The following is a 14,366-nucleotide window of genomic DNA, read 5'->3' as shown; positions in this document are numbered from 1 at the left end:
TGTACATATAGCGAAGATCAAGGCTGGTTTCTCTTTTCATGTGACTGATGATGTTATTCAAAAGCAGCACATAGAAAAATTCTGCAGCTGGTTTAGGGAATATGTAAGTAAATCATATATATATATATATATATAACTATTTTCGGTTGGAACACTTTAGATAGCATACATATAATAAAAGTTTTTCTCTATATATTGTGATGTCAATGGATGCCTCCAAGAGAAAGGAACTCTTTGATAAAGTTAGATGGCTTGCTCGATATCTAGATAATGAAACAAAACGGTTCAAGCGTTATGTTATAAATGGTTTGAAGTTTTGCATCGAAGATTTTGAGACAACTAGGAAAATTCAAAATAGTGGAGTTTGTTTTGTTATTGAAGGTGGTGCTACTTATTTTGGTGTACTAATCGATATTATTGAGTTGAACTACTCTGACAAGTATCGATATGTATTATTCAAATGTCAGCGGCCTGACGTTATTAGTGGGAGATGATGCAAAAAAGATGAGTTTGGATTTCTCCTTGTCAATTTTTCAAGATTGATACACACAGGTGATCGATTGATTGACGAACCTTATGTATTAGCATCTCAAGCTTCGCAAGTGTTTTATGTGGAGGATGTGAGACATAAAGACTAGGTGGTAGTTGTAACATCCCAACCTAATTACATTATTAATTTTAGGGGTTTATATACTTAGTATTATCTTAATTACTCTAAGTGCATAAAGCTTTGTTATTGTGATATTATAAAACATATATGCTCTTTTAATGTTATGAAAAGAAATTTATAAAGGTAAGGGTTTATATGTAAATTTATATTGTTGTTTGGGCCTTTCTAGAATATAAGCTTATAAGATGGGGGGAGGGGGGGAGAAGTAAATTTTTAAAAGTTTAAAGGGTGACTCACCAACCCTTTTCCCATAGCATTACACGTGCCCCACCCCAAAGTCCATTTCCCTTGACTTCTTTGCTGTATTGAAGTCATTCTTTTGTTTCTCCATTCTTCTTTCTTCTTATCAGCAGCACCTCTCTCTCACTCTCTCACTCTCTCACAACAACCCTCATTTTCTTTCACTAAAAATCATATATACATCTCTCTCTAAGGAGGAATCAAAATCTTACTAAAGTTCAGCTTCAGTTGTGGGTAAGTATATATGTTTATTTTCTATTATGGGTATTTTAATGGAGTAATGGTTTGCTTTAGTTTCACTTCTTTATTCTCAAATCTGATTTTAGAAGCTGAACTTGTGATTCTGTTTTAGTAATTTGAAAGACTGATGATATTATGGTCAATTGGATGCTTATTAATATATTTTAATATGTATAGTATAGGTATAAAAATACCCAATTGAAATGAAGGCTAATTGCATTTAGTTGATGATTTTGTAAGAACATATGCTGAAAAATATGTTTACAATAAGAAAAATATGTATTAAATCATTTGCTATGAATTAGGATGCTAGAAGTAGTTTTTATGAATTCTAAGATACATATGGTTGTAATGGAAGTGGTCTCACAGCATTTGGATTAATATAAAAGTAATGGTTTAATTTCTAAGTTGCATGAATTTCGGTCAGGACAGATTTGAGCATGTTGCCTTGTAGGATTTTTAATAAATCATGGTTTAAGGATTTTTAATAAATCATGATTTGACTCTGATATTTATATGGTATTTACTAGACATCTAGAGGAGTATCTATGTAAAATTTCATGACATTTGCATGTGTATGGACAGCCCATTTGTATTTTAAAAATGAGGCATATGCTGCTGAAATGAGCAGTAAACAGTGAAAGATAACTTTGACTTTGTGGATTTAATTTTGAAGTTAGGGTGAATTTTTTGAGCTATAATTTAATATACTTATCTTTTAGTATGTCTACATCATAGATGAATTTTTATGCCTTGGTTTCTCTATGTTTTGGTATGTAATGTGTTTGATGAATGTACCTTGTTTTTTGGGAAACTTTATGTGATGGGAATTAAGATTTTCTTGAGTTTGAGAGTTAGGTTGTGATTGAGGTATAAATTTATATACTTAGGAAGAATTTTTTAGTAATAAGTTTTGGCCTTTCATTTAGGTGACAAGAATGAGAACATGGACACTTGAGCTCCTTTTGTACAAATTTTTCGCATATTCAGTTTTCAGGTAAGACATATGTGACTTGTGTGTTTGATAAGTATAAAAATTGTTTAGAAAACTATTATGCATTAAAACATTTTAATTAGAGATATTACATATAAGCATGATTTAAGTAAAACATATGTTCGTGAGTTGTGCAATCTTATATATATGATAATTTTAACATATTGATGCTATTACTTATATCACAAACATAATATTTAAGAATGAAGTGGATATGCTACTGTTGTGAAACATTTATGTAAAAACAAAGTTGTTAGAAAAATATAGTTTTCAATTATTCCATTGTTATGATCTGAACTCAGCCAGTAGGGGTTATAGTACTGACATTTCCATGGAGATTTTGATTGGCCATTATAAGTGGTGAGAAATTTGTTGTACCCGCCCTTGTTGGGAACTGCCAACTTGTGGAGGATACCAACCGACCCCCATGGTTGATGATATGATCACATCAAAATGGGTGATATTTTCTGATATGATCCTGGGATTACCTAACATTGTGGAGAATGCTGAATGCCTAACATTATGTGTTGGAAGCCTCTCAAAGTTGTGACAAACTTACAATTGGACTGACTAATATGTATTATAAATGAGCTATTAAGCTATTTGGAAATTATAAGAAAAGTATGATGATAAGAAATATATGTTAAATGTGTTATAAGTCTAATGAGAAGTTTATGATCAAGTATTTCATAGTCTATTTAAAGATAAGGTTACTGAATTATGTTTAAGTTCCTTATTATGTCCTTTTATTATTATTATATGAAAGGAAAATGAAGTATTTTCATCTGAAAGTTCATAAGTTATTTTAAGAACAAAATGAATAGTATGGAGGCTATTTTATCAAAGATAGCATATCTATAAAATATTTGATTTATATGCATTTTTATTAAAGGCCAATGGAGCTTAAAACCTTACTAAGTTTTGCAGCTCACCCTATTATATTTCAGTGCACAGGTTCTTTCCTAGAAGCAGCGGGAGTATTAGAGGTGGCAAAGATTCTGTGATTCTCGTTTGTTAGAATATATAGTTTTTTGTTGTGTAGTAGTTTAGTTCTTTTGTTATATAGGGGGAATCAAGATGTACTTGATCCTTTAAGCACAGATGTAATTCGGAACCTTAGTGTGTTTTGAACCCCAATTGTATGTCTTTAGGGTTAGATTTGTAAATAAGAGTTTTGCTAAACGTTTAGCTATGTAAGATTTACATGATTACCTGAAGTTTTAGCCAAGTGGTAATCTTGCAAAGTTCAAATGAAATGAAGTTTCAAGGTTTTCATCATTTTTGTATATTATGGCTTTTATGCAAGAAAATAAGCAGGAATACAGGAAGAAATTCTTGATAAGCACCTTCAGTTTAAGTTGGTTCGTGTTAGTATTGAGGTAAACTTGATATTAACATGCTGGTCATGCTCTAAATTCTGAAGTACAGGTTTGGGGTCGTGACAGTGGTGGTCAAAACAAAACCTAGGAAGGTGTTTGATGTTGGTATTGAAGCTGTAGATGATGATGAAGAAGTGGATACATATATGGAGAATGTCCCTTATAATGTAACTACTGATGATGTATATGATGATGCAAATGACAACTGTGCTTGGGCTCGAGTTGATGAAGAATGAACCATTTATGATACATCGTTGATTAGTGAGGATGAATTACTTGAATAAGACTTTATCGATGATGAAGAGCTTAGTGCTAATGTTTATGAGTCTAATGATGATGGGTCTAATGATGATGGGTCTAATGATGATGAGTCTAGTTAATACTTTTGTATTACTCATTATATTTTCTGTCTTGGTTTCTATGATTCTAAAATTTCTTGAAAATTTATCTATGAAACCTTATCTTATTTTGGGTATTTTGATGGTGTAATTGTTTTCTTTAGTTTCCCTTTTATATTCTCTAATCTGATTGTTAGAAGCTGAAATTTGTGGTATTGTGTTATCAATTTGAAAGGTTGAAGATATTATGGTCGATTAGATGCCTATTAATGTCTTCTTACATGTATACTATAGGTATAAAAACACTCACACGAAATGAAGGCCAATAGCAATTATTTGATGATTTTGCTAGAAAATATATTAAAGCTGTCACTGTGATAGATTCAGTGTTTACAACATGAAAAATCTGTATTAAATCATATTCTGTGAATTAGGATACTAGGAGTAGTTCATATGAATTCTAAGACACACATGGTTGTAATGGAAGCGGCCTCACAGTAATTGAATTAATATAAAAATAATGGTTTAATTTCTAAATTTTATAAAATTCTGTCAAGATAAATTTGAGCACGTTGTCTTGTATGATTTTTAATAAATCATGGTTTTATGCTTTGTCTCTGAAATTGATATGGTATCTACTAGACATCCAGAGAAGTGCCTCTGTTAGATTTCATGAAGTTTGGATGTGAATGAACAGCCCATTTGTATTTTATAAATGAGGTATATGTTGTTGAAATAAGAGAGATATTAGGGGCTCTTGTTGAAAATATTGTATTTGTGTTGTTTAAGGGTAGTCTTGTATAGATTTGCTTTATGAGAAGTTTTAGTGTTGAAAGTAGTTGGAGCTGTTGTATTTGCAATTACTTGTATCATTACTTGTCATTGTGCTTATATACTTGTTTATTTTAAATTTTGACAGTTGAAATGGCAAGGAGAAAGGCAAATTTATGCACACGTTCCAAGAGTGTAACATTGGAAAGAGCTTCTTAACAAGATGCGAATGAAGTGGGAGACTAAGAAATGCACAAAGCTTCTACACAAGATATGGGCTTTTTACTCAGTAGTTTACCATTCATACACAAGGTATGGGCATGTAAGTTGTGAACTCTTATATGAAATTTTATGAAACAAATGGGCATGTAAGTTAGTTTCCTCTCAACCATTACCAGCCACAAAATTCTTAGATTCTCTTTAGAGTGTTAATTCTTAGATCTTGCATCCTGCATCATTAATAGCTAAGAGTATGGTTATGATAAATTTGCTTCACACCATATATATATATATATATATATATATATATATATATATATATATATATATATATATATATATATATATGTATGTATGTATGTATTATATGTTGCATAACATATAATATTGCCTAACATCAGAGAAGAACAAACAGATACAACATATTGCCTAACATCTCAAATAAAGTGACAATAATTGATACAAAAATATAGAAGAAACATCAAGGACACTTCTCATAGATTGACGCTATTTAAAACTTGGAACAAAAGTTAAGAAAATAGTTTGGAACTTCTCCACTACTGTGCCATGAATTTCAAGAGTTTTATATAGCATAGAAAGTATGTCTTCTTTTTCCTAATCACCTCACAATCTTGGACATGATGATTAAATGGTTAAATTGGACATAGAGAATGCATATGATATTATAAAGCTTTGGCTTTTTGCATAAGATTCTCAAAAGTTTTAGCTTCAATTATATGTGGAGAAATCTAGTTCAAGAAATATTAGTCTCAGATTTCTCTGCCCTTGTCAATGGCTCTCTGCATGGTTTCTTTAAACTGGAGAGGGGCTCTTCATTAAGGAGACCTCCTCTCTCTCCCTTCCTCTTTATAATTAGTGCTAAAATCGAGCATATTCTGAAAGGTTTCAAAGTGTCTAGAATCTAGATCTTGTCCCAGTATGGAGCATTTCTATTTGCACAGGAGTTACTACTGTTTGGTAGTCCAAATAACAAATTTGGTTCCTATTTGGGCAAACAGTTAATTTATAATGATCTAGAATGGTCTTAAGTAAGAACATTAGTAATGGACTCTCATTAGAACTAGGTAGTCTCCTTAATCTCAAAGCCTTGCTACCTTCCAGTCAAGATACATGGCCCTTCCAATAAACCCCAACAAATCCAAAAGTCAATATCTGGCATAAATTGTAGGGGGAAAAGAAAGTGTCATAAAGTTCAAAGTTTGGGAATTACCAAAATCGGATGTAAATTTGCGTACCAAACACTTCTCTCATACCCAGTAGAAGCAAAAGTCTTATGCACTAGGTGTGATCCAATTTAAAAATAAATAAATAAAACAAAAAATTCAACATTCGAAGGAAGAGGTGCTATCCCAATCTAAAGAGGTTGCTTGGCCAGGTCAATAGTTGTATTTTCTCCTCCTTACTTGCTGTATTCTTTGGATTTTCCAAAATCTGCCTGCTTTGAAATGGTTAGGGAATAAATTGCTAGGTAATGCTAGGTTCTCTATCTTTTATCCCATAGAAAAGTGGTCAGGCACCAATAACAATCCCAACATACATTCTATTTGTTTATCTATTTCTAGCCACGAAAAACCTTGAATTAGAAAGGGTAACAACTTACAATTTAAATCCATCTTATTATGCTTAAATCTCTTCAAAAAGTCAAAAATATTTTCAGATATAAAAAAGATTGAGTATGTGTAATATTACTTGCATTAAAGTTTTGTCAAGTTTTAGGTTTGATCCACCAAAGTTTTGTATGCACAAGTACAGGTTGCACCCATAGCACATCTTATAAGGCATTTCACAATAATATTACTTGCACTATGAGCTTCATCATGTGCATAACAAAATTTATTTAAAAATAGATTTTACATGTTTGTTTGCATGTACAATGAGCAAATTGCTATGAAGTGACACTAGGAGCAAATTGCTATAAATTGCAGGCGAATTTATTTGTTTGTTTCTTGAAATATAGTAGTTTTTTAGCATGTTTCTAATATTTTATATTCTTTAGCGAATAACGACCACTTGTTTAATAGAATATTTAAGCTCGTCCTTAGCTTTGCATGCTTTGTTGTTTGACATTGGTTGATATTAATGTCTCCTTCAAAATTTAGATGTGCAGCCAGCTGTACGTGTCACTCGCGGGCCAAGCAAGTACTTGGATATTTGGGATCTTTCCGATGACCAAGAAATTGAGTTGCGCTAAATAGTATGCATCAGCCGGTTGATAATGGGGCGAGGACTTTCATTGGTTTCTTGGGTATGATAACACAAAAACCCCACATGTGCCCGATTAGATATCTCAATTGGAAGGACATGCCTAAAGAACTTTAAGAAGTTATAATACTTGTAATTATGACATTTTGTACTAGGTTTTACATAAGTATTTTAGCATGAAAACATTTTTAATTTGATAACTGAACTATTTGATTGTAGTGAAAATACAGTGTCCTCGTTAATCCTATTGCATATGTGGCTCTGGAGACATTTACCTTACAAAAAATTGGGAAGGTTTGGAGGGATCATAAGTCTAGGCTGAAGACTAAGCATTATATACTGCATTCAAGAAACAAAGCACGTGTAAAGAACAACTAACCCAAGGTATGCATACTAGAAGATTGGGATATACTTGTTGATCATTGGTATACTAATGATGCAGTGGTATGCTTATTTTCTCTCTCTTTTCCATCATGGATCATACTAAAAGGAGAATGATTATTGAGAAATTGAGAGAATACATATTGGATTGCTTTTATATAGGATTTTTTGGTTTTATGTGGGCTTTTTGTGAGACTGGTATATATGAGAAGTTGTGTTTTATATTTCATATTTGTTTAATTTGGTAGAAGTCTTAGAGGTGGTAAATGCTGGTTTGTCAAGGTTCAAAAACAAAGGCAAGTGTGTGGTGTGGAGTGATTTTCTTAATAGGTTCTAGCTTTCTTTTAAGATTTTTTGCTTTGGCCTATAATGATATTTCTTAAAATGAGTTAGCTTTCTTAATAGTTCATAGTTTTCGTTTTTCAAAAGAATTCATCATTAAATCAGTATAATTATATCAATCATTAAGCTTCTAGTCCAAATGGAAGGTTTAGACATGCAGATCTAGTCACCTTGCAACTAATCCTATCATGATAATCATAGCTCCACTTGCAATTCTGCATAAGTTATTGTTACCACACAATCATCATAATCATGATCACTCAGGTATAGATAAAAAAAAAAAAAAATTATGAACTCAGGTAGTTTATGGAGTATTAAGAACATGTTTTTAATTGAACTCAAGTAATTTTTTCTGGTTGAATTTTCTTTTCTATTCCTAATATCAATAAATCTAGTGCTGCTTTTGCCTTTTTCTTAGATACCTATTTCTTATTTCAGTAATTTATCAGCTGGGTCTTGCTCAATTTGTCTTTTTTGTTTGTTTGTTTGTTTTTTTTTTTTTTTTGGGTTTTGTGTTTTATGGGTTAATGATATGGAAGAATATAATTATAGTAATTAGTAAATAATTTTTTGGTGTTTAATTTAGAGCTAATAGTTTGTTCACATGCAGATGATGTTGAGCTTACAATTTTTTTTTGGTTGATATTTGTTTCATGTTTTCCTCTATTATATCTATGACTTGAATTAGTATGGAGTATGGACCTATTTATAGTTAATTTAGTTAGTAAAATTAGATTTCTCATTTCTACATGTATGCCTCCGAAATTTGTGCTAATTCTTATATTTCTTGTTATTTTCCTCTTCATTAGGTTGGATGTGGGCTTCTTCTTCTTCTTTTTATTTTCTAAATGTTTAAAATAATTTTTTTAATCTATGCATTTTGCAGTTAGTGATGTTTTTGGTGGTTGTTGACTTGTAATTATCTTATAGTGGATATTAAGCTTTTGAATTGGTATGACAATAATGTTGTTCAAGTAATTTAGCCGTGTGAATCTTATGAAGTGGAAGTGAGAATTATGACAAAATTTGTCATACTTTTTTGGGTCATAATTAAGTGTCTTCTCCATTTCTTTATGTCATTTTTTATTTCTAAATTGACATAAAGGTATCTGCTTTGGGAAAGCTATAATGGGAAGCTTATTTAGTAATGTTTTGTTATCCACTATATTGCTGCAAGTGAAGCTTCAATTATCAAATTGTTACTCTTTATCATCATGCAGTTCCTCTCATTCTTTTACTTTGGTTTCCAATAGATACCAATAGGGCCGACCCAAGGCCTAGGCCTAAGGCCCCCACCACAAAAAATATTTACGCTTTACAAAAAAGGCCCCAATCCCATTGTAAAAGGCCCAAAATTTTATTTAAAAAAATATGAATTTTTTCAAATTATTGTGCACTTTTTATTATTAGTGATGTTAAGGATATTACGAATTTCACTATAAATTTACAAACTGATATGTTACCAATCACAAAAAAGTTTTTTAAATATTCATTAATTACACTATTGAAACTCATCAATCACTATTATTGTCACATTATATTGTGAATATTTTGTAATACCTTTAACATTTTTTTTCTAACAAGGCTTTAAAAAAGATTTGCAAATGTGTTAGATCATCCATGGTGATTAATCTCCCCTAATAGTTTGAAACTTTAATATTTGTAAACTAATCTACTACAAAGCCACACATTAATTAATATCATAGATTGTAAATTAGATTATAAATGTAATTAATTATGTACGTTATATATCCAAGATAAATTAATTTTCTTTTTAATTTTTTTTTGTTTTGTTAAATTAATTTTTCAACTATGAGATTCAATTCTCTATATGAAATTAACGTTATTTTTAGTCCGTATAATTCATTAAATTATGTGTTTAATACATCAAATTAACCTCAATTTGATTAATATTATTTAATTTAATTAATATTTATATATAAAAGGCCCCACATAAATTTTTCGCCTTAGGCCTTAATCTAGTTTAGGCCAGTCCTGGATACCAAATGATATTTTTGAGCATTTTGGCTTTAGCTAAAAGTGGCTTTAGATACTTAAAGTATACTGTATATAAACATGTAATTTTATTGAATGTAGATAGAGTCCGAGAAGAATAAGGATTGTCGTTCTAAACAGGATGGCTTACATACTGCTAGTTTACTGTAGCTATGCTGTGCACGCTGCAAAAAAGGTAATAAGTATTATGAATATTTTCTGCTAGTTTCACTACATAAATATGATGTTCATAACGTAGGCAAAAACAGATGGGCGTCATGTAGAGCGTGCAGTATTATATAAAATACTATATACTCGTAAATATGGATTTGCAGTTAATCCTATAGTGCAAGCGAAAATGGTGAGTAATTTCTCCCTTGTAGTTGGGGGTAAACAAAATAGGAATTCAAGAAACAATATTATAGTTTTTCCCTACAAAGTTGTCTCAAAGATGAGCTTTGTTCAAATAAATCAAGTCTTAGAAGTCTTGCAAAATATTGTATATAACTTTTGAACTAGCATGTCTTTTTTGACAAAAACCAAGCATAAGATGAAATCCCATGTGTTTGTTTGAACACTTGTGTAACTATTTTGAATCAATGATAATTGTTATTAATGATTCTTTTAATTTTTATATTGATATATTTGAATTTGATGTTAGCCAATACACATTCCTTTTTATTGTGGGGTCATTTGATTGTTGGGTTACATAGCAAACTCCATTTCATTGTGGAAATGTTATTCTTATTGAGTTGAGGCCTCTATGTATAGTTCCTTTGTTATATTAAAGCATACCCAGTGGATGTATATGACTTCCTTTTTTTTTTTTTTGTGGAGAGGTTCATGTTGTAAGTTGCCTGTAGATTATCAATTTTCTCTTGAGGGTTACTGGTATATATTGATGCTTGCTTGTCCCATCCTATATATATATGTTGTGGGGCCATTTTAACTATGTGATTTTTAACTTTTTTTGTTTTGTTCAAACCCAAATATCAGGACAAAATGAAAGAATTATTGGTTGAGCCTTCGAATCAATTGCAGTTATCTGATACAAGTGGTAGTATTGCATGGTCAACAGATGATGTATTTGCCAAAGTGATGGGTAAGGAGCGCAAAGATCGTATTCGTGGGGTAGGATTTGGTCCAAGCCCAAGTGATCAAAGTAGCAAGAGTGCTCTCACGGACATTGAAATACACTCAAGTCAAGCAAGAGACAACAAAGTTGCACAACTGAAGGTTTCCTTGGCTACTATGGAGGAGAAACTAGTAAGTTTTGATGAAATGAATGAAAGACTTAGTCAATTCGAAGAAATGGAGCAAAGAATGACTCGCATGCTTCAACAAATGCAACCAATTTCTTCACAATGCAATCAGGTATATTAACAAAGACTTAGTCAATATTTTTCTCTTTGTAAGCACTTCGTTGTTGTTGTGAGTGCTTGATTTCTTTTGTGATTGAGATTGCTATTGTGTTCATCTATTTATACTTATGTCAATTATTGGTCAAGTATATTAACAGTTGGGCTTATAGCTTAAAATTGAATAAGCCATAAAATTTGGGGTTTAAAGTAAATAATCAAAGTAATAGTTTTGTGTAGTGACTCTTTTTCTTAACTAGGGCCCTACTTTATTAAAGGGAGAGAGTTTAGGATTGAGAATACTCTACATAATTATGTAGGTTAATAGTATTACCGTTTGATTTTTTTAATTAATGAGCTAATTTAAAATATAAATTAACAAATTGACATCAAATAAGAATTTTCGCTCAACATATTCTTTTGCCATATTTTGTTTGGCTACTTGTTATATATTTATTTATTTATTTTGGGGGAGAGCCAATCCTAGGCCTGTAGGCCACTTAGGCCATAATCCAGGGACCTATGGAGAAAGGCTCCCAAATGTGGGAGAAATAAGTGATTATTTTATTATTTAGAAAAAACATATATGAACTGTACTTATTTTTCCCTCCACTTATAAGAAGGTTTATGAATTAATATTAATTCATCCCAATTATCATTGAGTGAATTAGTTATATTAATAAAAAAAAGAGTAAGTCATATTAAAAAGAAATATGTCAATTTTAAAATGACTTTTAATGGTTTAAAACATAAGAGACATGTCTTCATTTAACTTGTTCCCATTTTTTGCTTTGGTAATATTTTCTTGTCATTCTATTCCATTTATACGCACTTAATGAGTAATCATATTTTGTATGTAGGATGTTCCTCTGGCCCAACAATTTCCAGCTCTCCAAAAATCATCAGCCGCATCCCATCAACCAAGCAGCTTATAAGTTTTATCTTGGTGTTCGAGGACTTTTGTGTACAAAGAATTACGGAAGAACAACCACATTTTTGCAAGTGTTGAAGGATATTTTAAAACACTTTGGAACTTTGATTATAATATTAGCGTAATTTGAGCGGTTGTTTTATTCAAAGGACCACATCTTTTTTGTTAATCTTTTGATGGTGGTTATAGACAATGTTATGTATTTGATAATATATTTCTATGTTAATATTACATTAGTTTGGAAATATTTGTGGTGTTGTTAATTAGTTACATTTGTAATATTGTATTAGTAGAGCTAAAACTATTACAGGTTCTTTATAACAGGTCTGTGAACAATTTATTTATCAACAAATAGTGGTTTTAAAACCCTTTGGAAAAAAAAACCTATAGCGACAGTCAAAAAGCACCGCTAAAGGTGCACATTTTATGTTTTAAATGAATCTCTACAGCGGTGCTTATCACTTGCCACTATAGGTTCAAACATATAGTTGTGTGTCTCCCCGCCGCTAAACGGTCACACATATAGTGGCGTTTCTACTCACCGCTAAAGGTACCGCACATATATATAGCGGCATTTCCACCCACAGCTAAAAGTGCAATTAGTCCATTTTAATTGATTGCTAATAGCAGCACCATGTGCCAACCGCTAAAGGTGGACACCAATAGCGGCGTACATAACTTGCCGCTAAAAGTTAATTAACACGAATTCTAATGTCATATGGTGGCGATTTTATGCTAGTCGCAATAAACCAAAACCACCTTTAAAAGGTATATCTACAGCGGCACTTTTTGTTATTGCCACAATAGATCTATAGTGGCACCGCAATAGTGGCGGGAAGAACCGCCGCAATAGCACCCGCCACTAAAGGTCAAATGTTTTTGGGGCCTCAATGGCGCTTTTGGCCTGCCGCAATGGGTCCTTTTTTTTTTTTTTTGTAGTGCACTTGGGTATTTTGAATAAATAATACTAGACATCTACATGAAAATTATGGTAGATTGATAAACTAATTAAAAAAATGAATTTTATTTTAAATGCATTAAAGTTTTAGTAAAAAATTTTAATTGGCATAGTATTTTAAATCTCTTTGAATTCTAGTAATAAGATTTTATCTATATTAATTGAGTAATAGTGGATCCCACCAATTAAATTACTGGTGGGATCTGCCATTCATGTGAGAGAGAAGAACATGCATGAATTCTTCTTCCAAGAGTATTAAATAATTAATTACATCAATTAAATTATCTTCATAATAAGTGAGTTACATAAAACTTAGATGATACAAATTCATCTAGAATAAACAATCTTTTGCTTAAATCTAGAATAAACAATCTTAATCATTAATGAATGACATGACAAAAATGCAATGTATATTGTACATACATTGAGCCAATTGGCTCAAGAACAATTGTACAAATATATATAATGTAACTTTTCTTATATTAATAATAATAAAAAACTTATGGTGTTAATAGTAATGTAGATAAATAATTACTTTTTATTTTAAATTTATTTAATTTGAAAATTTTGATAATATAATTTTAATTGGAGTATACTAGCTATTTAAGTTGGAAAATGCTAAAGTTACAAATTATTTTACAAACTTTTGATGTGGTTAATGATTATTAGTAAATAAAAATATAATGTTAGTTGTGGGTCTAGTTGAGAACCAGTAAGAATTTATCATAACAATAATTTGTAAAACTTTTGTAAGATAATTTATGTCTGTAACATTATTCTTTAAGTTTTTTTTTCTTTTGAAGCTTTAGAATAATAGAAAAAAGTATAGCTTCTAATTTAATTTTTTTTCCTCTAATCCACTATATGGTGATTGAAGAAATCAGATAATTTTAGTCACATGAAAATTTTTAATGAATAATGTCACTTGTTAACTAATATATGCAAATATTTTTATAAATAACAACATAGTAGGTTGGAGGAGACAGCCCTTTTTTTTAGGAAACAACTCCAAATTAGCTTGTAACTAAACTTTATTATTGAAAATATAATTTTAACTATAGTAAATCATCTTAATAATTAGTAAACCACTAGAAATATATATTTTTTATTTGAGAAACACACACACACACACACACACACACACACACACACACACACACACACACACACACACACACACACAAGGAGTTAATACACAAAGTATTTTTTTTTATATCAAGATTTAATACACAAAGTAGGTTGTCTTAATAATAATTTATTTAATTAACATTTTTGGTAATATAATTTTGATTGGAGTCTTAAGTTCTTTTCTTCTTCTTCTAAAGCT

General features: G+C 30.7%; 1 long non-coding RNA gene across 2 annotated transcripts; it reads left to right on the top strand.

Moving 5' to 3' along the window:
• Positions 1-4,836: 4,836 nt before the first annotated feature.
• On the top strand, positions 4,837-10,872 carry LOC142627220 (uncharacterized). Of its 2 annotated transcripts, none has more exons than XR_012842788.1 (4): positions 4,837-4,944; positions 6,972-7,117; positions 7,294-7,458; positions 10,789-10,872. It is a non-coding gene; the product is annotated as an uncharacterized LOC142627220 (long non-coding RNA). The 2 variants fall into 2 exon arrangements; XR_012842787.1 differs by lacking the exon at positions 10,789-10,872 and adding an exon at positions 9,895-9,989.
• Positions 10,873-14,366: the final 3,494 nt, after the last annotated feature.

This window comes from Castanea sativa, chromosome 3 (assembly GCF_040712315.1).
Source record: "Castanea sativa cultivar Marrone di Chiusa Pesio chromosome 3, ASM4071231v1".
Classification (NCBI taxonomy): Eukaryota; Viridiplantae; Streptophyta; class Magnoliopsida; order Fagales; family Fagaceae; genus Castanea; species Castanea sativa.
The sequence above is the reverse complement of the archived record's forward strand: the minus strand, read 5'-3'. Positions and strand labels throughout refer to the sequence as shown.